At 41.8% G+C, this 27846-nt stretch overlaps 1 protein-coding gene across 25 annotated transcripts in view; it reads right to left on the bottom strand.

Moving 5' to 3' along the window:
- Positions 1-27846, bottom strand: part of PTPRD (protein tyrosine phosphatase receptor type D) — a 1166566-nt gene that overhangs the window by 445553 nt on the left and 693167 nt on the right. For all 25 annotated transcript variants that reach the window (XM_079959081.1, XM_079959070.1, XM_079959090.1 and 22 more), the window contains one exon: positions 22722-22761. The gene's annotated coding sequence lies outside the window, so the exon portion shown is untranslated. The remainder of the gene's footprint in view (positions 1-22721; positions 22762-27846) is intronic.

Genomic DNA, 27846 nt, shown 5'->3' with positions numbered 1-27846 from the left:
CTGTTGTCGTTTAGTCGTGTCCAACTCTTTGTGACCCCATGGACCAGAGCACGCCAGGAACTCCTGTCTTCCACTGCCTCCCGCAGTTTGGTCAAACTCATGCTGGTAGCTTCAAGAGCACTGTCCAACCATCTCGTCCTCTGTCGTTCCCTTCTCCTTGTGCCCTCAATCTTTCCCAACATCAGGGTCTTTTCCAGGGAGTCTTCTCTTCTCATGAGGTGGCCAAAGTACTGGAGCCTCAGCTTCAGGATCTGTCCTTCCAGTGAGCACTCAGGGCTGATTTCCTTAAGAATGGATAGGTTTGATCTTCTTGCAGTCCATGCGACTCTCAAGAGTCTCCTCCAGCACCATAATTCAAAAGCATCAATTCTTCAGCGATCAGCCTTCTTTATGGTCCAGCTCTCACTTCCATACATCACTACTGGGAATACCATAGCTTTAACTATATAGACCTTTGTCAGCAAGGTGATGTCTCTGCTTTTTAACATGCCATATGCATGTCCACTATTTAAACACATAGAATGAATTCAAAATTGTGACCATATAAAAGGAGGCAGCTATTTAAGCATTAAACACAATGAATCATGGATCACAATCCTTTTATACTTTGGGGAAATTCCACTCAAATAATGTTCATAGTTCTATAAATAAGCTGAACAAGTTTTAATAATATTCTAAGTCAGTTAAATCCATAAGGTTAAGTTGGATTTTTTTCCCTTTAAATGGCTAATTATGTATTTTCATAAGTGTGCATAATACATGTTCACTTGGGTCAATAATACAAATTTTTAAAAATCTGCCTAATGATTCACTCAAGAGACGATAATCTAATGGGGAAATAAAACATTTTAATAAAAGTTGTCTTTTAAAATACTGCCTAATTACATATGCAGCCAAAGGACCAGCTTGGGAAATGAACTCCCAATAAATAATACAGTAATTGTAGAGATTTCTATGAAAAATGTACTTTAAGAAAACCGCCAAGGATATTAAATACTAGAAACTGTGTTTAAATACCAAAATGCTTCTTATAAAATGAAGGAGGGGACCCCATAGAAGCCTGAAATCTAGGCACAGGCTTGTATTTTCACCTTCACTGATACCCTATGTTCTTTCACAGATGCATGTAGTGCAAACAGAGAAACATATGCTTTCATATGAGTCTGCTCTGGCTTTTGCCCATCTTAACTCAGCCCCTTCCAGCATTTACTGAGATCTCTTTGGTATTTAATATTTATGTATGGACAGTATTCCCACTTGCTCAGCAGTTTCCATAATAACTGTGGCTTTCGCCTGCTTCTTTCCTACAAATGTTGGTTTTTACTTCACTTGGAGAGCACAGTACTGTGAAATCTGTGTTTTTAAATTGCTGTACTATTCCATAATGCTTCTTCCCTCTGGTACATAATTTTGTTGTCTGAATCAAGCAGCAGAAGTGGTCATGCTATAATAATGCAATAAGCTGGGACTATGCTAGTAGAAGGCAAATCTTTAGCTTTGGAGTCAGCTGCTAAACAAAGGAACCTCTACTGAAACGACTCGCAATCCCTGCTAATGCTAATAAAGAATCAATAGAAAGGAAGTTTTAATTTTCAGAAACAAGCTGTGATGTCTTGCTGAGCTGCAAATTAAGTCTATGAGAGCCTGGGTCCCTAGACCTGACTGGCTTGTAACTGAGGAATTATCCACAGTCCCAGCTCTTATATTCCAGAAGAAGAGAAACCTGTAACTGTCCAAAGCTGACAGACCATGTCTTTAACTCCTGAGTGGAACCATTTGCTCCCTGTAGATGTGGCAGGCAGGGAGCTGTTCCCTGGAAGACTTCCCCAAAGGATGGCATTTGACAAACCTGAAACTTTTCAGTTCTGCTTTGTGTGACTCATCCTTGCTGCAACTCTCGGCTTTCTGGCTTTCTTATTGGCTTAATCCAGCATTGCTATAATCTATCAAAATTTCAGGTAAATCCTTGGATATGAAAAAGGCCTACTTTCTTTTGTATTGAATGTGAAATATACTCAGAGTCTTGCAGTGATTTCATGCTCTTTATTGCAGCTTGTAAAACAGTGATTGAATTTCCCCCCAAACCTCAGGATTTTATATATATTATTTATACAATGAGTCCCGTCTGATTGGCTGATTCTGCTTCCCTCCTGGAATCTGATTCGTCTTTTCCTGCAGGCCAATCAGTTGTTGCATTCTAAGATCCTACCAGTCTAATAGGCTGATTAACTTCCTCCTGGAGCCTGATTGGTCTTCTCCTGCAAGCCAATCTGTTGTTGCATTCTAGGATCCTACCTGCCTATTGTTCTAGGATCCAAGCTTAGTACATAACAGAATGGTTATTGAACCAACTTAAGAGAGAGAGAGAGAGAGAGAGAGAGAGAGAGAGAGCGCACACACACACTTTGGAGATAGGGATGTTTCCAGCCACCTTTCATTCTCTTATTTCTCCCTTTCCCCTCATTCCAACACCTAACTATATCTAATTAAGATAGTATTTGAACTCCCCACTCTAAAATATTTGGAGCTCAGCAGCCCACATACCTTAGCCTGTACATATTATACACAGCAACTTTGGAACACTGTACAGAAAAAAACAAAATTCTTTCCAAGTTTTTGCCATATATCTTTTTGATAAAGTTTAATATTACCCTGTTTGAGAATTCATAGAGGAAAAAGGAATGCTGTTCTGCAAAATATATAACTTCATGACATGGTGTGGAGGCGGGTGGGTAGGGATTGTTTAAAACATTAAAGTGGCAAGTCTTTTGTGAGAGGAATGGGGTCTGTATTGATGTTTTCATGGCACAGAAGAGCTGGATAAATTCTTCTCTCATGAAGAACGCAGTGTGGAAAAAAGAGTGTCATATTTAAAACACGTGTGAGCAAATAAAACAGGCTTTTAAGGGTTCAATTCAACCTTGAATTTAAATCTTATTTTGAGGCAAATGGATGAATAGAGCCAAGATGAGATAATTTAAGTATCTATTTACATTGTCTGGAAGGATTTAAGTTCATTATTGGGTACAGGCCATAAGCAGCGCTTGCTGGAAGCCCGTGTTATATCATTTCTTCATTCTGCATAACCTCCAGTAGATCAGTTACAGAGCAGTCAGGGATAAAACTCTGGGTACGGTTATTTCATAACCCATTAATATTCTTATTTGGGGGAAATGTAGGGAGTGGAAAATAGGAAAGAAAAGTCAAATATTGATGCAATCACATAACCTTTCCTCAAGGGCTGGAAAGATTTATCCTGGCAAAATTTTTGTAAGAGACGGCAGGATGAAGGGGCAGGAATCCTCCTAGGGGCTGAAATTGTTAATCGCTATGGAAACACAAGCACTCTTAGAAAAATGTGCTCTTCCTTACTTGTGTCTCTTGTTGAATGTATTGCTCTCTGGAGGGCTGTAAGACCACTTGGCTGCTATCAAGCCGACTGCAGGCAGCTCCTGACTGGAATGTCATCCTTTCCCTAAGCAGGAGATTCCCAAGCCTCTTCCTAGCTAAACAAACCCACTCCTGAAGGCATCTGTTTGCTATCAACAGATATAGGGCTGCTGTTGCTAAAGAGGTGAGACACAAGAATCCTGCCGTATAAAACTGCTTTAACTTAGGCTCATTCTAGAGATAAGGTAAAAAAAAAGGTAAAGGACCCCTGGATGGTTAAGTCCAGTCAAAGGTGACTATGGGGTTGCTGTGCTCATCTCGCTTTTCAGGCCAAGAGAGACGGCGTTTGTCCACAGACAGCTTTCCAGGTCATGTGGCCAGCAGGACTAAACCGCTTCTGGTGCAATGGAACACCATGACGAAAGCCAGAGCACACGGAAACGCCGTTTACCTTCCCACCACAGTGGTGCCTATTTATCTACTTGCACTGGCGTGCTTTAGAACTGCTAGGTTGGCAGGAGCTGGGACAGAGCAACTGGAGCACACTCCGTCATGGGGATTCGAACCGGCAACCTTCCGATCAGCAAGCCCAAGAGGCTCAGTGGTTTAGACTGCAGCACCACCCCTGTCCCTAGTGATCCAGTGAGATCACGTAGCTACAGTGACTATTGGCCTGCATTCACAAAATGCATCAAAGATGCAAAAAATGCACAAACTGAAGTGTTTGAGAATTCTTCCTCCTTTGGGGTATCTTGGTGGTGGCAGCTGCAGCTGCAGCGGCATGGGGATGGGCAGGGGTGGGAGAGAGAAGACCACATGTTGTTAGGACGGCATCATATAATATGCATATGTCCCGATTATCCCTGAGCTTGGCATTGCTGTTTGCCGCTTATTGGAATTGGGTTGAATACATCTTCAGGGTCACAGTTCTCCATATCTGCTATAAGGCATTTACTTCTCATTTCTGGAACAGTGGTACTGAACTGGGCTGCGTACACGCCATATTTTTAAAGTGCACACACGCACCCAAATCTTGGCTAACCTAGTTTATTAAGGGTGCTGGGAACTGTAGCATCTGTGAATTTCCAGGATTCCTTGTGGGGTGCTTTAAATGTACATCAGGCACACAGCCTTGGTGAACTCTCAATGCAGCTTTTTATTCAGTGAAAACTGGGGTGCCCCTCCCAAATATTCCTCCATATCTTTATGTAAATGATAAACTCTAGTTCTATAGGAACTCTCTCTCTTTTTGCAGCGGACGTGCAGAACCCACTATTTCTTTAAGTTCAGGAGTTAGTGTGGACACATGAAACCAAAAATACATACATAGGTGGGAAATATCAGTAGGTTTGGGGGGGAAAACTCAAGGTTTGCAGAAGTACAGTACACCAAAGGGGAAGGGAGAAAGTAGCTCAAAGACAACTGAGGATATTTAGTAGCAATGGAATGCTGGCTAGAACACTTAACATAAGTACAACATACTGCGATGTTTTATTTCAGGTCAAACTTCTATCATCTGTCTGTCTGTCTGTCTACCTATCTATCTATCTATCAATCTATCTATCATCTATCAATCAATCGATCTATCATAATCTTCTATCTGTCTATCTACATCTACCGTATATCTATCATCTATCTATCTATCTATCTATCTCTATCTATCTATCTATCTATCTATCTATCTATCTATCTGTCTATCATCTATCATCTATCTATATCTATCTTCTTAATGGCATTTCCCCCCCTGACTATTTTACATATTTGCAAAGTAATCTGTTTGTGTTCATACAGTAAAGCCACATCTTATGCACATTTAACACACATGACTTCAACCACATGTGGCTGAAGGTGGGCTGGTGAGGGAAACGACCACCAGTGGACTTGGTGCAAAAGGAGATTTGACTGTTCCCCATGGACATGTCCTGACTGACACGCCTTGGCATTGGGTGCCTTTGGCCGGTGACACGTTGCCTCTGAGAGTGGTGGGGATGCTCTCGTGAGATCTTGCATGAAGTTGGATTGTACCATGAGAGTTCCCCAGAGTATCTCCACTACTCTCAGAGCCATTGTGTTGCTTACAGAGCAAGAGGAGCAGGACTTGCCTGGGGAAAAGGCTGAGAGCTTAAAATCTATGGGTCTGCTTGGGGTTTCCAGCTTCTCTCCTTCCCCTTATAGAAGGGGGGGCTGGCTAGCAGTGGGGCAACTCTAAGGATAATTTTGGCTATACACGACTTTTGTGTATACACATATTTCTTGGAACTGAACCCTCACATATGATGCAAATTGCCTGTATTTTGTACTATAACCATATTGAGATTTATTTATTTTTTCTGGTTCTAGTGCAATATTTTGAAAAGCTGGTCTGAATTTTAAAACGTTTGGAAGGAACCAGAGACTCATAGACATTCTTGCCCTTCTGTACACATAGTAGGGGAAGTATTGGGTGCAGAAAATTATGTTAGCAAAACATTTATTTATTTATTTTAATGTGCAAAAGTGGAATGTTGTGGCACTTTTTTTTTGAAATCTGCAAATATCCAGTGCGCAAGGAGCAACTTAAAGAAACTATTCATAGGGCAGTGGGATGACTATGCTTGAAGAGGGAGGTGTCACTATAACTATAATGTATTTATATTTTCATCAGTTGCTGCTGAAAAAAGAAATGCTATGGGAGAAGGCAGCTTATTGTAAAAAGAAATATATTAAAAAAATGTCTAGTAGTACCTTAGAGACCAACTAAGTTTGTTCTTGGTATGAGCTTTCGTGTGCATGCACACTTCTTCAGATACAATGAAACAGAAGTCACCAGACCCTTATATATAGTGAGAGGGTGGGGAGGGGTATTGCTCATAAGGTTGGTGGGAATGGGTGATTGGCTGATAGATGTGGTAAACCTGTTGACGACTGTTAATGACAGCAATTACAGGAAAAAGCAAGGGATGAGATGGCCAAAAATAGGTTTATCATGTATCTGAAGAAGTGTGCATGCACACAAAAACTCATATCAAGAACAAACTTAGTTGGTCTCTAAGGTGCTACCAGACAATTTTTTGATATATTTCTACTGCATCAGACGAACACGGCTACCTACCTGAATATTGTAAAAAGAGTTTGTGACATTCTAAGCTGCTTGCAAGTATATACAGTGTCTGTCTGTTGTAGCACATTGGTCGGGGCTGGACATTTGTAGATCATGCAAAGCCATGAATCTTCTTAGTTCCTGGGACATCATTAGATAAGCCATTTCCCTTAATCGAGGCTACATTTGCCCAGTAACTGTGAAGATGAATGAAGTAAGAACTGTAAAGCACTTTGTACACTCTGAATTAGAAATTATGATACTAAGAGCCTCATAGTTTTAATTGCATTTACAGATAAATACCAATCCTTTCAGAATCAAGCTTCTATAACAAAATAATAATAATAATAATAATAATAATAATAATAATAATAATAATTACCAGAGATCCTTAAATCTCCAAAAGACAGCTTTGACACTTACCTACTTTATGGCAGTATAACTTCATCACTCCACCAAGTAAACCAGCTCCCCACTATTGCCTGAAGTTCTGAAACCTAATCATTTACTCAAAGTTACAGCCATGTTGGTGGTGCTATTAGCATGCAATTATTGTACAGCAAGAGAGAAAACCAACCGAAGCTGTGAGTCGAAGCAAAATTTGGATTACTACCAGGGTGATTTCATTAAGACATTCATTAATGCACTATTTTCCTTTTTGAATGGACTAAAACCTCTAAGGAGTTTAAGGGGGGGGGGATAGCAAAGCAGCAATAGACACCAGCAATTAAGAGCGTGATAGGCTTTTTCTCTTGCTAAGGGGTTCTGTGTATCTTAATAACATGTTTGAATTTTTGTCTTATTGTTTGCTTTAGTTGGTACTCCTGTTGGATTCTTTTTTTTTCTCATTATAATTGCAGGCATTATATCAATGAATGTGCCCCGGCAATCAAGCCTGTGGTTATTACACTGCATAATAATATACATTTTAACAGGGAGTTGGCCAATTATTTGAAGTTCCATTCTTTCTACTGGTATAGCCACTTTGTGCAGGCTTACAACTTTGTATGTGTGGAAGTTTGTATATACTGAGGTTGGTCTTATATTCCAGTGGTTCCTTTATAACACCAGAGGTTTAATTATTGTGTTGTAACATGGGCTAATGCGATATGGTAGCTGCTAAGGGTATGCAACGAGATTCAGTTCAGACCCTAATTCAGAGATTCCCCAAAGCCCAGGAAGCCTTTGCCCAGCTTCGGGAAGGAGGCACGATGCTCACGTGCCTGACGTCCCCACCCAATCACAATTTGATTATTAGAGACATAGACTGGGTTTGCCAAGGGAGTGCCAACTGCATGGTGACTTGCCTTCTATAACATATTTGACTGTAACTTATGTGGTCACACGGACATGGTGCAAAATGTACTTTTGAGGTCCTGGATTGTTCTACCTGTTTGTGTCCCCATTTGTTTCAAATCTCTGAATCTGGAGAACTTTCCCAATTTTCTTCTCCTGGTGCTTGGCCCTTCTTGAAGAGAAAGAGGATTTTTGGCAGGTTTGGCCATGATAATATGAACGGAGAAAACACAACTGAATCTGTGTTTTTGTGCACACGATTAACATACAAATTATGGACTCCCTCTTCAAGACGTATGCTATGTATTCAGTGCCCTGTGTTTGCCTGAACTTTAGTCTGAACTAGGATTCTGAGACCCTGTGTTCTGAGTTGATACATGATATCCAATCACATAGCATTTCAGGGTTTGGGCTACTGGCATTGGCTCTTAAGCTCTGAGTTACAATTCGCAGCTTGGGAGTTTAGACAGCCAATCACGTTGAGAGTGGGAGGGGCCCAAGCCTTCAGGAATACATATAAGCAGTTGCTTTGTACCTGTTGTTCAGGTCTGTTTGCTCAATAAAGTTTTTTGCTACTATCACTACTTCTCATCTCATAGAAACCCACGTACACTTCAACGTGCATGTACTGAACCCACCTGAAGAGGACACAGTTTTCATTTTGGGGTGTTGGGGGCAATGTGTGAGACACCCTGCTTTGGAGATGAATGATATATACACAAGAAATAATGTTTCATGTGTTTGCAGGTATCATGACTGTATAAAGCTTTGTCTGAAGAAACACAAGTGTTCTAAGAATTTAGGTATGCAGGCGCTACTTGTTTCCAAGTCAGTGAATATTCACTATAGATAAAGTAAGCATTTGTTCTCTAATTAAAAAATTGCATTATCAGTGCAAAAAGAAAAAAAGTTAAATAGTAAAAGTAATGGTAGAATTGTGTTCTATTAACACCAGAGATTGTTTGTTTGTCTCCCTCTGTCTATTTCCATTCTTACCCGCCCTGGTCAGAGCTTCAGCCAGGATCATGTATATTTTAGCTAATGTCCCTTCTTGGCTCTTCTAAAATGCATGAAATGAAGTGCTCACAATTTTAGATGAAGTAATATCCATAACATTCTTGACCTACTTCCTGAAATTCATTCAGTCCACCTCACCATATGAGAAACAATGTGCACCTAGTGCTTAATTTGTCATGAGTGGTACCAGAGCTTGGCACCTGCCAGGACCTGCCAGACTGAAACCATTTCATTAGACAATGCTGAATGCAGACTGCTGTTACACGTAACCATTTGGTAAGCTTGTCCTCTTTATTGCCACACCATGTGATGAATGCTATGCTCCTTTGCTTTCCCAGTATCTGATCAGGTGTGCAAGTGCGATAACATTATCCTTTCCACTTGGCAAAATGATCAGTGATAAGGTGGAATGGGCTTACTAGAGACTGCAGCTCTAGGTTTTTGTTTTTGTTTTAGCACAGGAACAATTACGTATGTCATCTGCCAGAGTGCAAAGGTAAGCAGCCAATTCTTCTTGATCTGGCAAGTGAACATGGTGATGATCAGGTGTTTAAGTTTGATTGAGACAGATTAGCACAGAGGAAAGCAGAGGAAGAAAAACAGAGGTGGGATACTTATTTCTTTTTCTTTGATGTGGTTCCCACTTCTTTCTAGCAGTTGAAATGGTAACATTTCTTGGCGAGAATGTTTGCATCTTTAATTAAAAGTGCATGGTTACATTTCAGCTGTCTGAAAATGTTTCCTGAAAGCTCAGCGTGTTTCACAAGTTGTGCCTATAAGCAGCAGAGTTTACTCATAGGAAACTATGCATAGGACTAATCAGGGCTTTCTTAAGCATATGCAGTGCTGGAATGCAAAGATCCCCCCCCCCAGGTTGCCCAGTCCCAGATGTGCAGGAGGGCAGAGCTGGCCGGCTGCCTCAGCGTCTTGCTGGCTTGGTCACCCCTGAACTCGCGGCGCAGAGCCACTTGCAGCAGAAGAGCCCACCACAGCACTCCGACCGACGAGCGGGCTCTTCCCCGGACTCAACTCTTGGGCCCCAGACTCTTAGCCTGGTGCCCCTGAGAGCCCGGTGCCCAGGTGCCCTGCACCCCTAGTGCCTATGGGTAAGACGGCCCTGGGACTAGTGGTACATAAATTGAGTGTTGTGCTATGTACTGTTACTCTCTGGGGACACACACATACAATGCATATACCTGCATCTGCATTTTTGGACTCTTCTTGGGTTCATGGCTATTGACACTTTTGGGGTACAGAGCTAAGCGTGCTGTCAGTGTCTCCTTTACTTCAAACTTTTCCATAAAAAGGATGATAGAAGTTCACCTTATATATTAGAACAGTATATGGGCAATAATGTGCTTCCTTCCTATCATACACAATCATGGCTGGGCAACAGAAAACCAGTTTCCACGCTTCTGTAGATAAAGGCCACCACAGCTGACCAGAATTCGAAATGAGTACACTGTGGTAACTTACTGTGTGGTAAGTGTTTGTTAGTAATTATCCTACCTGACATAGTAAAAGCATGCAAAATCAAGCAACTGTATGACAACACTGAATTGCTGGTGGCAAATTGGGTGGTGGAACTGAAAAGGGGAGCACAAAGTTTACTCCAAACCCAAGAGAAGTATGTCTCTGTTAAGATGCCTGACCTGAAGACTGGGAGGAAATGTGGAGAGGAAAATTGCACTTAAAAGCACCAGAAATGATATATGATGAAAAATCACCACCCTACATACGGCGCTGTGGTCTAAACCACAGAGCCTAAGGCTTGCCGATCAGAAGGCTGGCGGTTCGAATCCTCTCAATGGGGTGAGCTCCCGTTGCTCGGTCCCTGCTCCTGCTAACCTAGCAGTTTGAAAGCACGTCAAAGTGCAAGTAGATAAATAGGTACTGCTCCAGTGGGAAGGTAAATGGCGTTTCCGTGCACTGCTCTTGTTTGCCAGACGCGGCTTAGTCATACTGGACACATGAGCTGGAAGCTATATGCCAGTTCCCTCAGCCAGTAAAGCGAGATGAGCACCACAACCCCAGAGTCATCCACAACTGGACCTAACAGTCAGGGGTCCCTTTACCTTTACCTTACATATATGCCATCTCTCCTGTCACTAGATGTTGGGTATCTCTTGAGTATGAAAACATTTACCTACTCCTAGAGGCAGAGTTTTTGTCAACTACAGATATATATTATTATTGGTTTTTTTAAAAAAACCATGGGGGGACTGAATGCTATTGAAGGAAACAAGTATATACACTGGGTGGGGGATAAGGAGCGAGGCTCGGTTCATTTTTATTTATGTGTGTATCCATTCACTTCATTTGTAGTCCATTTTCTCCAATAAGCGTGGAAAAGAAACATGCCATAATTGCACTGCAGAACAAGGGAGAGCAAATGGTAAATGGCTGCAAATGGTTCGCAGATAAGTGAGGTGATATACAACAAGGAATTGGAGGAAATGGCAGAAGAAGAAGAAAGGACGAGAAACCAATTTCATATATAATGTGCATTCCCTAAAGACAAGGCAAGGTGACTAAATAGGTTGTGAGAAGTTTCTTCAAAGTATGGAAAGGTCACTCACAAACCAGCCATAAGATCACAATATCTCTGTGTATTTGAAACATGGCAATATCAACAAATGAATATATCCAAAGGGCATAAGGATTCCGGAAGTGCAAATTGGTGACTAATTTGGGCCTTACGGAAAGTTATCTGAATATAGCAGGGTCTTCCCCTGTTTCTCAAGCCTTGGACAAAGGTGCACATTAATTTTAATTTTCTCTGACTCACTTCATTTATCACTGGTTCTACCCTGGAGATTTTATATGCTTCAGATCAGATTATTCCAGGTCACGCTTGTTAAGAGTAGAAACTTTGATGTTAAGCGCTGAAATGTCTTGTCAAAATAGCTCTTCTTCTGTACTATTTGGATTGAGGTCCTTCAGTCAGCCAGCTTTGATAAAACGGGATATCCCTAGAGAAAGACGTCGATGAGGATTTTTTTAAATATAAAGTTGCTTTCATCAGTGTTTTTGGCCTCTTTTTGCTTCCCGTAGGTAACATCTGCCAAGACTTTCTTGAGCTTTAGTGAGGTCACAGTTTGGAATCAGTATGTGACCCATTGAATGGCTCATTTTTGAACCAAGATTATGAAGCTCACGAAAGGAATAAAACTTGTTCACTTGGTCAACTGATTTCCAGCTATTTTATTGTGGCCAAATGTTCAACCTCTGCTTACTTGCACCTGACAGCGAGTCGAAATTGCTTCACTTCTGTTCGTGGAAGTCTCTATTGCAGGCTTCCTCAAACTTGGTCCTCCAGATGTTTTGAGACTACAATTCCCATCATCCCTGAGCACTGGTCCTGCTAGCTAGGGATCATGGGAGTTGTAGGCCAAAAACTTCTGGAGGACCAAGTTTGAGGAAACCTGCTTTACTGGACCGAAACCCCTCATACCAACAGAAGGGGCCCTTCCACAAATGCAAAGATTCAGCTGGATCCAATGTACTGCTCTTTGGTTATTGTTCTACAAAACTGGGTGGTGGTGGGGGGGTGAGGATAGCATTTCCTCATGGTCAGCCTCCTGGGAGTCGCAGACCAGAAGTGAATGGTGCCCTAGGTGAAACTGGACAGAACAAAGGATAGAAAAGTTGGAGGTTTCTGCATGTGCTCATACCTCCCGATCAAAGCAAGGAAGTGCCATGACCACAGTTCAAGGTTTCAGCTATTTCACATTTCAGCTATGCAAAAGTTCTTAAGAAGGGTATGGAGCAGGGGTGGCGAAGAGGACATGAGGCCTGGGAAAGGAACATGGCCTACAAAGAATTCCAAGGGTCAGACCTGGAAGGTCATGTTTATCCCCTGGGCCTGAGGTTCTCCATCTCTGCAATAAACTAGTGTTTTAATATATTTGACCACATAATTTATCACTACTGTCTGTCTGTTTGAATGCTATTTCCAATCTAAGTGTTCTTGTTAGTTTGTGCACATGCAGCAGTGGTCTGAAAAACCGTTGCCTTATTGGGACTTTTTGGTAAATTTCCAATTGCAAAGTGGCCGACATGTTTACTGGCTATCTTGCCTGCCGTGGGAGCAATCAGAATAATCTGCATGCACCTTATAATGTCTTTGGGGAAACAGAGGTAGGAAAAATGCAACTTTCTGAAAAAGAAGATACATTTCTCTGTCTAATAAGTATCCATTATATGAAAATTAAAGTCTGTAACAAAACATTTATGTATTACTTTTGTTAATCCCAAATTACCTTTTTAATGAAATCAAGAAGTGGAACATAAATTGGTTAGCCTATGTTTTCTTGTGTTGCTATTTCTTGTGTTGCTATTTCTTGTGTTTGCTATTTACAGATGTATTGTAATTTGGGGTAAGGAATAACAAAAAGTACCTTCTTTTACAAATGTAGCTAATTTAACAAGGGAGATTTCAGGATGAAAATGGCTATCAGCAGACAGGAATTCCACAGATGATGTTTCTCTGACATTTAAAACAGTTCCACATGGGGCACCGTTTTCTGAAGATGTAATTCCTGTCCATTGCTCTAGACACTTAAGACAAGTCAACGCAGGGACAGAAGCCCAAAAAGGATTTTGGATGTCCTAAAGCAGCCTTCCACAACCTGGTGCTCTCCAGCTGCTTTAGACTACAACTCCCATCAGCCTCAGCCAGTATGCCCAAAGCAAAAAATAAATAAATGATGGGAGTTGTAGTCCAGCAACATCATTCTTTTAGCATCATCATAAATGTACATTTCGTCCAACAAACAGTTTAGCTTTCCAACATAACACATAATCTGGATGGTAGGAAATTTTGGACTGAAGTGGTTAGGTAAAAATATGAGCAGAAGTATTTGCACTGTATTTCAGAGGAATTTGCTAAAGGCAAAAATGGAAAAATGCTTAATAATAATAATAATAATAATAATAATAATAATAATAATAATAATTTATTTATACCCCACCCATCTAGCTGGGCCTCCCCAGCCACTCTGGGCGGCTTCCAACAGAAGATTAAAATACAATAATTCATTAAATATTAAAAACTTCTGAAAACAGGAAATATTATAACATAGCTTCATTCACAGAATGCATTGTGGGAGAAGATGGCTGCCCAGCTAGCCACTAATTGTTGGGGAAAATTTCTGTAAATGAAAAACAGTATTTATGTCCCACTTCTGCTGACCCTGCCTTTACAGCTAAGGTATTCCTCACTCCAAAAAGGTTTTTTAAAACTTTTGCCTGCCTCCCACTAATGCGGTTAAAGGATGACCTCCCACTTTCATGGCCCATCAGTAGAGTTATGAAAGTGGCAGGATATTTTTTCACTCAGCGCTATACAATACAAAGTACATAAAGACTTGTTTCTACGGAACGCATAAGCAAGAGGAAACTGTTGATGAAATGTTAGTGAAACTTTCTGCTGTGAAAGTAATCAAATTTCCAGTCATTTAGCTTTGCTTCCATTTGTTGCATCATTACTTATCATTATGAAGGCTTGTGCTGAACTCTTAGGATGTCTCTTAATCTTTTTTTTCCAAAGAAACAGCCTCTTTAACACCAAAAAGGGCAAATGTCCCATCAAGGTCCCAAATGTCACATAATTTTTCTCTAGTTGGGGCCATCTCGGGCAGCAAGCTTTTACCGCAGTTCACTCAGACGAGGCCTTTGACTATGTCGTTCTAAAAATAGCTGCATATAGCGGCCTTCCATTAATTCTTAACTTTTTTATTTTAGGGGGGAAAGAAAGAAAATAATTTCAAGCTCATTTTGTTTACAGCACATATTGGACAGACAGTGTCACCTTGAAGACCACTTTCCCCCCTGGGCAAACCGTGCTCTTGTTTAGATCCAATGTTAAGTTAAAGTTACTTTAATGATTCGCAAGGTGAGGTTGGGGGTGTTGGCCTCTGCACATATTCAGGCAAATAGGTATACTGAATTCACTGTAGGGTCCTGAGGTCGTGTTCCCCCTTTACAAATTTAAAGTAAGATCTAAATGGGATGTGCACAAGCACATTCCTATATGTATAGACACCCAATCTTGTGTACACTTAATGTTTCAGACTCAGGAGTTAAATATCACATGTATCAAGGGTATGCATAAAGTAACATGTGTGTGTATGTGTACACACTATTTGGGCATATCCTTGGGGTGACGCATGCATATGAACCTGTGTTCTCTGTTGTTCACCTGTGTTCTCCTAAACTCAAAGAGATTCAGAATATTTAGTGGAGTATTTTACATATGTCTGTGTTGGTGTTTGGGACTGCAGGAGTTTCCTGTCGCCAATCGGAAGCTGTGCCTTGGTTTCCAAATGTTTTGGAAGTTGAACAGACTTCCGGAACAGATTCCGTTCAACTTCGGAGGTACCACTGTGTATACTATACAGCGGTACCTCTGGTTACGTACTTAATTCGTTCTGGAGGTCCGTTCTAAACCTGAAACTGTTCTTAACCTGAAGCACCACTTTAGCTAATGGGGCCTCCTGCTGCCACCACACCACCGGAGCATGATTTCTGTTCTCATCCTGAGGCAAAGTTCTTAACCCGAGATACTATTTCTGGGTTAGCAGAGTCTGTAACCTGAAGCATATGTAACCTGAAGCGTATGTAACCTGAGGTACCACTGTATATGAATCTGATCAGATTATTTTTAAAAGTATTAAAAATGCTTGTAAACAACCTTAAGCAGTGTATACAAAATACTAAAATGCATACTATACAGAATAAAACAATAAAACAATATAAAACCTGCATAAAATTCTACAGCTGACCAATAATATATGTGATCAATGTCTCCATAGTCATTTCTTGGGTTGCGAATGTGATCCGTGTGGGAGGCAAGTTTGCAACCCACAGCGTTTGTGTCTGCGCATGCGCGTGACACGATTGAGTGATTCTGTGCATGTGCGTGATGTCATTTTGTGTTTTTGCGCATGCGCGAGTGCCTAAACCCGGAAATTACCCATTCCGGTACTTCCGGGTTCAGCGTGATCCACAACCCGAAAACACGCAATCTGCAGCGTTCGCAACCTGAGGTATGACTGTAATCTGAAAATGCTTGGGTGAATTCTAGCTGATATTAAAACCAAAAAACTTCTGGCACATGGCAAAAGACAGGTGCCACCACACTAAAGGTCCTACCAAGTAGCTGCAAGATGGATTTCAAGACCATGCAACACCAAAAAGAGGGCCTCTTCAGATGAACTCAGTGACTGAGCAAGCTTGTAGGGGACTTTCTTTTATTTATTAAATGCATAAAAATGCTTTTCAATGTGAGTGCTCCCACTCTCCTCTGAGCATATGAGGTACATGGGTGACAGATGCACAGGGTTAGTGGTTAGGGGTTAGGGGTTAGGTTTAGATTCTGCCCCAGATTCTTCTGACTGCAAAAAAAGGTGTGGATTTCTATACAGTGGTACCTCAGGTAACATACGTTTCAGGTTACAGACTCCGCTAACCCAGAAATAGTGCTTCAGGTTAAGAACTATGCTTCAGGATGAGAACAGAAATCATGCTCCGGCGGTGTGGCAGCAGCAGGAGGCCCCATTATCTAAAGTGGTGCTTCAGGTTAAGAACAGTTTCAGGTTAAGTATGGACTTCCGGAACGAATTAAGTACTTAACCCGAGGTAGCACTGTATTGTTAGCTATTCTAAAATGATTGTTTAAGCTATGTTTCGTTATGCAAGCATACATGGTGCTTTGCGATCCACCAAAGGCATGTCTCTGTTAATGCAACACTACCTATCTCATCTATGATTTGTGCTGAAACTCTCATTGATGTCTCTGCCTCTGATTGTTGCGTTAAAACAACAACAACAAAGCTCCCATTCTCTCTCACACAACGATAAGTCAGTAATTAGACATAGTGGATTTGTACAAAACACAAAAGACCTCTCCTGCAAAAACTGGTACTCCCTTTGTATCTTAATTTGAATACAATCCACACTCCCTCTGGTTAGGCATTTCTGATTTATCTGTTTCCTTGGCAAAATCTGGAGATTTAAATCTTTATGAAAAATGAAATACATCATAGGCAGCCTTAGCATTCCCTTGTGGTCGAGGAAACCACCTCAACTAGAGACAGAATTCTCTTCTGCTGTTATAAGGAGGCAAAATGAGAAGCTTATTATATAAGTGACGGTTTTTATAACCTTGTCGGCTTTCATGAAGATTCAATTTGGAAATGACGTCATTACTGCCATGGTAAGAGTGAATACCTGCATGCTGGATAAAATGGTGATTCATTATAAGGATGGCAGCAAAATGAGAATGTATTACTTATGGGGAAGTATCCAGAGTTAAATTAACACATTTTGCTAGGATTTCAGTGATTGTGGATAAACAAGTCCTGGGAGCTTTTCTTTTTACCCAATGACTGAACTCACTGTTCAACAAAGACAGCAAACAAGGAAAAAATATTGCATCAGAAGTAGCACTAATCTTTAAAAACTGTATGTAATTAGATCACATCATTTGCGGAAAACAGGAAGACTCACTTGCTAACTTGCTAAGAAAGTTAAGTTGTTTCTGCGGAAAATACTAGCACCTTTCTATCGTAGATATCAGCGACAAACCTGCTGATCTATTAGCAAGCTCCTTTGTTTTAAGGGCAGTGGTTCCCTCCACCTAACATTAAACAGGCACACAGAGACACCCCACTCTCACCATTTCAATAGCCTTTGATCTCCATAATTAGCATCCACTTCCCTCACAAGTAATGTAAATATACACATTACCATAAATAAGCAAATTGCTGTAAGTCTGCTTGGAAGAAGTAATGGCTTCCAGGAAAGAGAGCAATTACAATTTTCAGATCTCTCTCTCTCTCTCTCTCTCTCTCTCTCTCTCTCTCCTCTCTTACTGGGACTTTTGATTTTCTGCCTTATGTTATTGACCCAAGCTGTTCATGCTTCATTAAGACAAACAGCAGTTTTGCTACTGGCTTCATTGCAGACCCTCCAAGTGCCCCTGATTTCCAAGGACAGTCCTGGATTTACAGAAGCTGTCCCAGTTTCTGATGTAATCCCAGAATGTCCCTCTTTTCTTTGGGTGTCCCTATTTTCATCAGAGAAATGTTGGGGGGTATGGAATTATACAATAGCCACCCACCCACACCCACACCCACACCCACACCCTGAATCAAGGAGATAAGAAACTATACAATCTTTAGAAGACATCTGGAAGCAGCCCTGTATAGGGAAGGTTTTTAATGTTTAATGTTTCATTATGTTTTTATATATGCTGGAAGCTGTCTAAAATGCCTGGGGCAACCCAGTCACATGGTTTGGGTATGATGATGATGATGATGATGATGATGATGATGGAATAGAACCAAACTGAATATTGTGGTTCGAGGACCCGACCACCCCGACGTGAAAAGAAGACACAGGGACACGTGATATAAGGTTAATGGGCTAGAAAAGGCCACAACTTTATTGATTACAGCAATGAAAAGGTATTGGTTTAGGCATTGGATCGCGAAACAAGTGGGTTTATTCACCAGGGGTTCATCACCTGTTGATGCTAATCCAACTATAGGCTCACCCCTGCTGTCACCGAGGGTCGTGCCATGGCCTCCCGCCAAGCAGGCATCGGACAGAATACACGACCGCCAGATTCCTTTAACGGAATACCCCTAAACATTGAAGGCATAGGCGATGGCCACACCTAGCACTTCGACACACCACAGCACATTATTCCAATGCCTAACCTACCCACCAATACCACAAAAGTTGTGACGATTGCTACGAGGTAGGCGAAAAAACCAAAAAGCCTAATGCCAAATGGAAAAACTCCTACCAGGCCCCCCGTGCAACCGAGGTGACCAACCTAGGGTCCATAGCAAGGCCAATGACCTAAGCCCTAACTCAATGGGAGTGGAGGGTGGGTGACTCGCACAGGACGATGAAGAGAAATGAGGCCGGGGAGAGGCTGACGCTGCAGCATCAAGGCTGCTGGACACGCCCCCCCACGGCACCTGGTTGGACGGCCACCGGGGGGGCGTGAGCGCCAGCCAGGTGAGCTGGAGGCAGGGGGCTATGCCCCCTGCTAGGGGCGGTGTTCAGGCTCCCGCCCACAACCACTCCCCTCTCTTTCAGGGAGGAGAGTCTTTCTGAACATTAATTTCCCCTTTAATCTTAAGGTTCAGACCATTTCTAAAATGGTTTGGCTCTGGTACTTGCATCTAACTTGGAAGCTGGAATATAAAACAAATATAGGATCATGCTTTGCTTAAGTGTCAAGTCAAGGACATATTCCTATTGACAGTGGAAAGCTGAGGTTCATAAAATGCACTTTGTGCAGTAGATGCAAGCTAAGTACAGCCATGGACCAAAACAAGTGCGCTGGTGGTCACATAATCCAATATCAGCAAAGGAAGAAACAAGATAGAAATACAAGTTTACTGATCTGATATCAAATTGAAAAATAGTTCAAAATGTTATCATTTCCTTTATTCAGCAATATGCTTAAACCAGATACATCTAGGGGAGATGAGATAAACAACAGAGTTAGCAAAGTAATATTTTGCTTCGAGAGCCTACAGTGCTTAGCTAGAAAGGATAATATAGAGGGAGAATCCGCAGGAGTCCCTCTACATTTAAGACTCAGTGTTTGACTACTAAACTTTGTGTACAAGGAATTAACCCACCAGGAAAAAAAACCAAAGTATCACATAGCATGGGGGTCATATTCAAGCTGTGTAGAGACCTTTATGTGTACAGCTGTGTACAAATGGTCTCAAAATTCTCCACCCTATGCATGGGGAGAGAAAGTGAGTGGACCATTAAACAGAATTGCTCCAATGTTTTTGGTGAGGTGGCTGTACATCAGCTTTATTTTCCCCAAAGGGTTTTTGTGGTGGTAGCGGTAGCAGCAGCAGCTGTCTCTCTAAGAGTGAGCAAGAACTTCAAGAGCAATGTATTGGCAGCCTGGCCACCCCCCCCCCCCCATATTCCACCATGCCCCTGACCTAGTGTTGTTCCAGGGCCTTTGTGGTGGTGGTATAGAATGTTTGTTGTCACCAAAGGTGCCAGCTTCTCCAGAGGAATAGTTGGCCCTGGCATGACATTGCATGATGTTGCGAGGAGCCAGGGGTGGAGCCGGACGCTTTCTCAAATTTGAGATGGGACCAGCCCCCTCAAAAAAGATATTCAGGGGGCTGAAACTGCCTTGGTCTCTAGGAGTCGGCGCCTACGGTTGTCACAAAAAATGGTAGGGGAATATTTAATGAAAATTCTGCAAAGTAACCTGTGTAGGATAGGTAGGAAAAAGAAAGAAATATCAGAAGAAAGTATTTTGATAAGTTTCAGTTCAGCACTAGAGTTTTCAACACCCTCATTATCTGCACCAAGCATCTGATTTCCTTTAAGGCTAAATACAGGGGCAATGTGGTCTTCACAGATCCACTGCAGACTAATGTCATCCTAGCTTTTCAAAAACAAATAAGTGAATTAGATGCCACACAGGAGTTCAAATCCATGTGGATTTAAGGTACAACTAAACCACTGTAGAAATTAAATCGAAAGGTGGTATATGAATGTTAACAGTTAATAATACTTTTGTTGTTATTATTAGAACTTGCAATGGTTTGCAAAAGGTAATTATGGGCTTGCTTGCTTTCAGATACAAATGTAAGACAAACTATATGGGGATAAACCCCTAGCAGAGACACACCTCACTATACACTGTCACCATTCATAGGTCTGCATTGTCTTTCACTGCATTATCAAAACTATTTGTTTCAAACATTTTTAGAGCCTGTAAATTATATGTACTTCAACCTGGATTAAGTAGAATGGTTTTTCTTGTTTTGAAGTGTATTGATGTCTAGCCATCAGCTGAAATGGGTCACATGGTCTCATCCCAGTTAAATAGATTGTCGCTAGCAATCAAAGGTCTATGGCCGTTTATGAACTCACTCCCGTATTTGTAGATTTCATTATTGTACTGCTCCTGCCATTAATCTATCTTCCTCTGCATCAGGATTTGTTTGCCTGCTCATATTATGAGGCCCCTTCAAATCACTCTCTGTTCCACCCTGACGGGAGAAAATCTTGGAACTGCTTCTCCAACATAGCACCATAGGAAGATCAACAGGCTATTTTAAATCTTAAGATCATCTTGGATTTTTAATATCAGTATTTAGCTTGGAAACAGCTCAAATGAAATGTTTAATATTTCTAACTTTGAAGATATTTAACAACACTCTAATGTATCTGTTAAGCATGGCAATGGAGCCATTTTGCACTTTATTTGGTTCTTTGAGAACTGTCATAATGAGCCACAAAAAGTCCAGAAAACTATTCATGCTTCCTGATGCATAAGGCCCCAACTCCTTGCAATAATACTTCCGATTCATGCCTTCTTAAAGTTTTTCTTGCTCCTCACATACGGAAACTCTCTTACCCAAAGCCCAAGGACTATCAAGGCTGACCAAATAAAGCTAGACTGGACAATGTGTTTTGGCATGCCTTTCCTATTTCCTCCATTGCTTCCTCTGCACAGGAAATAAGGGAAGTGGCATTTGAATGTACATTTCAGTGAATGCTATTGTGTATATATTTGGTGTGTTCACAGAGCATGAATGAAGATGGAGCTAAGAGATGTAGGCATGGGAGTAGTAGGGGCAAGGTAATATGCATATAATTCTCAAGTGCTGAATGTCAGAAGATGATGCCACCTTGAAAACTAAGATTCCAATATTCCAAGAACCAAGATTCCAAGGATAGTATTGTGCATCAGTTTACACACTTACAATGAGCTACTTTTTCCATTTGGCCAGTCACCCCACTTTTATGAATAATCATTTTGAGGTCTTCACAATTTCTTTTGGTTTCTTTTGACATAATCCACAAACTCGGCCACTGCTAAACCCTAACTCCACATAATTCATGAGCTTGTTGAAAATCACCAGTCCCAAGCTAGATTTTTGGGGACTCCATTTCTTGCATGTCTCCAGGGTGAAATCTGTCCATTAGCAATCTCTATCTCTCTTTAGAGTCTACACGTGGATCCTGGATGAACACATCAAGCCATGGACTTCAGTACCACCTCTACACTGATGATAACTGAGTTTTATCACTTGATCTCAGAACTTTTTCCTTCAAGTTGATTCACACATCCAACTCACTGTCTGATATTTTTGCTTGGACGTTTCATCACCTTCTCAAACGCAGTATTTTCAAAAACCAAACTTCACACATCTCCTTCAGATATGACTCTTAATGCTAAACTATGTTTCCATTGACAACATCACCATTGAAAAACCTGCTTGGGTGCTCAAATCCCCTTTGCAATTATGTCAGGGGAAGTAGTGATTAGCATGCTAGTCTAGCCCCCCACTGTTACTGGCCCCATTAGCCTTCACAAATTGCAGATCTGTCTTCCAGGATTCTAAATCACATGGAAAGCTTCCTCAAAGTAAATAAGGCATCTCATTGCAAATATTCACATTCCCAGCATGTAGAACGCAGTAAAGGCCATCATAGGGATGCAACAGAGGAGGCGGTGCCAAAAGTCTCATTCCTGCCTTCCCCCTTATCATGTGAGTCTTAAACACCTGAAGGCTTTATCTTTGTCTTTGACAACAATCTTATTTTGCAAATGAATTACAATACATTATTGTGAAGCACCATAGATATTACTAGTAAAGGTTTGGTAAAGCATAACATGCAAAGCATACGGAGCCAATGAAATCTCTCATAAGTGATTCTAGCCACTCTACAAGTGCAAATAAATAAATAAATAAATAAATAAATAAATAAATAAATAATGTTTCCAGATATAATTCAAGGAAAAGAAAAATATAATCTGCAAAGCTTCTTTCTACTTCAATTCAACTTCTAGATTTTGCCCAGCAATTCCCACTTTGAGATTAAGCATATTCCCCACCGTCATAAAATAAAGCAGTTGTAAAAATCTTACTTTGGTGTTGTTAGATTCTGGTGTTGTATAGACTTCTCACCTAAAAGAAAAGAAAAGAAACAAGGTTTCATAATCTATATTCTCATTATTCCAGCATCAAAACAAATTGCGTCTTTATTTTACCCAATGAAATCACAAATGCTAAGACATAAACTACATGAAAGAATTATAGTCAAGACATAATAGCAAAAGATATAAGCGAAAAGCTCAGCTTATAAAGAGGAACCCCCCCCCTATTTTACTTCATTTATTTCCATTTCTGAATTATACACTCCGCGAGTGATATCATTATTATTTGTAATTCCGATGCATTGAAGAAATCATATAAGTGATTTATTTAGATCGGAGAGATTCAATCTATTATCCTGTTATCTAGCAGGGGAAAGTGTGTGTGTGTGTGTGTGTACACAAACACACACCTGTATATCCTGTTCAGCAGTGCTCTAGGACATGGGTAGGCAAACTAAGGCCCGGGGGCCGGATGCGGCCCAATTGCCTTCTAAATCCGGCCCGCAGACGGTCCAGGAATCAGTGTGTTTTTACATGAGTAGAATGTGTGCTTTTATTTAAAATGCATCTCTGGGTTATTTGTGGGTCATAGGAATTCATTCATTCCCCCCCCCCCGAAGAAAATATAGTCCGGCCCCCCACAAGGTCTGAGGGACAGTTGACGGCTCCCTGTTGAAAAGGTTTGCTGACCCCTGGAGTCTAGGACAAGTTGTCAGTAGTGGGGAAAGCAATTGGGAGGTCTTGTTTTAACGAAGCAATACTGTAATGTGTATTTTGACTTCTTTTTGAGATACAGGCACAGTGCAAAAGTAAAAATTGATCTTGGAACGCCATCCTACTAGGAGAAGTCCCCTTCATTTTAAAATATCTTATGTTTCATTGGATCAGGATCCTTAAGCACCAGCCGATTCTTTTCCTATATCTTCCCAACTTAATTTTCTTCAAGGCCTGATGTTTATCTTGTCCTCTCCAGGATATTGACATACCGTAGCCTCTTTCTGCCTGCAGTTCCCTGAACTCCATGGCATTAAAGCATCTTGGCAAAATCAGGTTTCCCTGCCATGGCAAAGCTCCTTTTGTAGCATGGTACAGTGTAAATTTTAAGATGACTAGGCAACAAGAAATATTTATATGATGGTACATTTGTACTGCTACACAGCGAGATGTTTTGATATATATTATGTTTGTATTTAAATCACAATTCTTGAGTAGTGTGGTCTATTTTTAGTCTTAAACTGAAAAGCAGATAGGAGAAATTATACACAACAAAGGAATCATCCCAGTTACTCAAAAAAGGTGGTTTTGCACTGAGAAATTAATTGACTAAATTTGTATTCAAAGCAGCAAGGGAACAAATTAGACTGCAGGTAAGGAAAGACTGTGACATGCTTTGGCTAAAGGTTTCTAAGCACGATATTCTATTTTGGCTTGGTGTTGCTAGAAACCAAAATAACACCCAGTGGTGTAGAAGCTTACACATGATTCCTAAGGACGGCGCCGGTTGCCAGGTGTAAATGGCTTGCATTAATCTGACAAAAATATATATAAATATGGTGATAGCAGCAGGCTGTTAGGATGACAGTCTTCTGAAAAACTGGCTGATCGGGCTCTCCTTCCCTCTCTTTCAATTGCCTTCTAGCAATGGCAAAGTGACTGGAATATTTCCTGCCCCTTTCTTTTGTGCAAGCTGGTTCAGCCATTTATTTCTGGTCCTACTGCACAATTCCCCCTGTGCTCTTTCCAGCTAAACTGTATGCCTAACTCAGTAACGAGGATGTCATTAAACAAAAATGTCGTGCTTCTGAAGAGGTGAAACCAAGTCGTTGATCCTGGAATATCCAAAGGATAAGCAGCAGCTGAGGCCCACACATTTTGGTTTGGCTTATTAGCAGACCCTAATTTGTGGCTATTACTAACTCCACTCCATGCGTTGTCCTCTACTCATGCCAGAGAAATTAGGGATCGGAGAGGTGGGGTCATACTACAATGAACTTTGGAGCTGGCTGAGGAAGTTAAAGTGTCCCTTGCTGCTACTTCCCTTCCCAAAGCAGTGTGACCAGGGCTGGATCTAGACATGTCAAAGATGCAATTCAGTTAAACCAGGCATCCCCAACCTGCAGCCCTCCAGATGTTTTGGCCTACAACTCCCATGATCCCTAGCTAACAGGACCAGTGGTCAGAGATGATGGAAATTGTAGTCCAAAACATCTGGAGGGCCGAAGGTTGGGGATGCCTGAGTTAAACGCGTTGAAAACTCATACAGGGAAATTCAGTAGGGAAAGACGGGACTCCACAGCGCCATCTGATGTCACGGTGTTGAATCGCGTATACAACGCATATAAAACACTTTTTCTCTACGAAGCTAGCTGAGTCCATGGTAGACCCTCCTTGGATCCAGCAGATCCATGTAGCATTTTTGCAAACTGTTACAAATCTGGGGTCAGGGTCCCAGTCATCAGAGAATGAATGGACACTGGTAAGAGGTTCCTTCCTTTTGATCTTATCATTCATAGCCATGGGGGAGGAAGCTGATTCCCCAAAGCCTGACATTAAGGCTGGATTAGCATTTCACATTCTGTTGTGCATTGGTATGCTGTTTTAAGTCACGGTTAGTGATCTGTTAACAACCCTCTATGCAGCAGAGTAGGCTGAAAGCAAAGAGTAAGGTTACCATAACTTCCGCCATAGAGCTTCAATATGCTGATGGCAATGTAGTGTGCACACTCAGAGGATGACCTTCAAACCATCCTAAATAGCTTTGCAGAAGCTTACAAAAAGCTTGGCCTACCGCTTGACATCCCAACAAGCACAAAACAATTCCTCTGAAGTACCACAAATCCAACTTAATGGTGTAATGTTGGAAAATGTTGATCACTTTTCCTACCCGGGCAGCTATCTTTCTACAAGGACCTGCATTGATGCTGAAATCCAGCATCATCTGAGCTCTGCGAGTACAGCTTTCTCCTGATTGAAGTGCAGAGTGTTTGAGGACCAGGACATTCACAGCGAAAGCAAAATCCTTGTTTAAAAAGCTATTGTAACTACCAACTTTACTGTACGCTTGTGAAACACGGAACACTTATAAATGTGGAGAGAATCAGAACTTATAGGGTTAAGAAGTTCTGAGTGACGTCTCACATTCCTGAGGTGTGACTAGAGGGAGTGGCCTGATTCCACTGCCTGTTCTGTCTCTGCGTCCGAAAGAGACGGAAGCAAAATGTGTGAGCTGAGTCCAGAAAGGGATACATCACAAGGTGACTTCTCCTCAAGAGAGGGGGGTGGCGGAGCTCAGGAGTGAAGCTCTGGTTAAAGCTACAGAGGTCTTGCTGTCAGACTCTGGTTTGCCTCCAAGTTTTTGGGGGGAGGCAGTTCGGACCGTGACCTTTACGGCTAATAGGTCCTACAATTCAGTGGTAGGTGACACCCCGTTTTTCGTGCTTCACGGAAAGAAACCCCAGATTCATTTCTTCCGTGCGTTTGGGTCACCGGCCTTGGTGCCAGTGCCAAAGGCTCTACAAAAGCCAGGTGGACCCAAGTTCCAGAAAATGATCTTCTGTGGATATGAACCAGCCACTAAGGGATGGAGGTTCGCATATCCAGAAGGTGATCAGACTAAGCTTCTGGTCAGTAAACATGCTGAGTTCTGTGAGCAGGATGGTTGGTCAAAGACTCCTGCAAGGCGTGACGTTCTCTCAGAATGTCTGTCTGATTCAGAGGGGGAAGATTCCGAGGAAGGAGAGCCAGGGGCTGAACCTGTTGATGAAGACCAGGTCGATGACCAGGGTCAGGAACAGGGTGGGGCATCTCCACAGGTTGCTAAAAGAGAGCCCAAGAGTGAGCCTGCGTCTCCTGTTAGCGTAATGCAGAGAATTCGAAGACGCTTTAAGTCAGAGGGGGAGGATAGTGATGGTGAGGGAACACTTGCTGACCACAGTGAGTCAGAGGAAGTACCTGAATTTGTGCCCAGGAGGTCCAGTCGCGCCACGAAGGGAATTCCACCTGAGAGGTATCAGGCCACAGGTGCGTGGGTTGGTTTCACACAGTGTGAACCTGGGAGTTTTGAGGAGGTTCAACAGTTGCCTGACAAGGACGCCAGGAAGGGGCACAAGAGGTCTGTAAAGGTAATTACCCATTTCCCCTCAGGAAGCAAGACGAGAGGGGGTGTGGAGAGAATCAGAACTTATAGGGTTAAGAAGTTCTGAGTGACGTCTCACATTCCTGAGGCGTGACTAGAGGGAGTGGCCTGATTCCACTGCCTGTTCTGTCTCTGCGTCCGAAAGAGACAGAAGCAAAATGTGTGAGATGAGTCCAGGAAAGCTCCGTAATTGTTTAACTGCTTGAATAAACAATGAGTTATAAACACACAGACGCCTAGGTGTGTTTGGTCTGTTTAACACCGGGGAGCAACAGAACGCTGCGCGAAACGCTCTGCACTTGTGGCTGCCGGAGGAGGACCAGCAGAGAGGCCGCAGACAGAAGAGTACCGGGCTGCCATTCAAGGAGCTGCGCCTAATTGGGGTCCATTCCAATTAGCCACGCCAATTTTTCAACAATAAACATCATCTCCAACTCCTCAAAAGATTCTATCAATGGTGTCTCTGAAATTTTTTACATATCACTTGGGAAGGCAGGCAAACTACGGTAATGCCAGTGTACTAGAAGAGGCAAAAATCACCAGTGTTAAAGCAATGATTCTTCAACATCAACTTCATTGGACTGGTTATGTTGTTTGGATGCCTGATTATGGTCTTCTAAAGCAACTACTCTATTTCAAACTTAAAAAGAGAAAGCATAATGCTGGTGGTCAACAAAAGAGGTTTAAAGACTCTCTCAAAGCGTATCTATTTTTTAATTTTTTAAAAGTAGTATAAACCCTGACAATTGGGAAACACTGGCCTGCGAGTGCTCCAGTTGGAGAACAGCCTTAACCAAAGGTGTCATGGATTTTGAAGATGCTCGAACTCAGGACGAAAGGGAGAAATGTGCTAAGAAGAAGGCACATTTGGCAAACCCTCACCTTGATCAACTCCCACCCAGAAACCTATGTCCCCACTATTGAAGGACATGTGGATCCAGAATTGGCCTCCACAGTCACCTCCAGACTCACTGTTAAGAC

Source organism: Podarcis cretensis (genome assembly GCF_951804945.1).
Source record: "Podarcis cretensis genome assembly, chromosome: 17".
Lineage (NCBI taxonomy): Eukaryota > Metazoa > Chordata > Lepidosauria > Squamata > Lacertidae > Podarcis > Podarcis cretensis.
The sequence above is the reverse complement of the archived record's forward strand: the minus strand, read 5'-3'. Positions and strand labels throughout refer to the sequence as shown.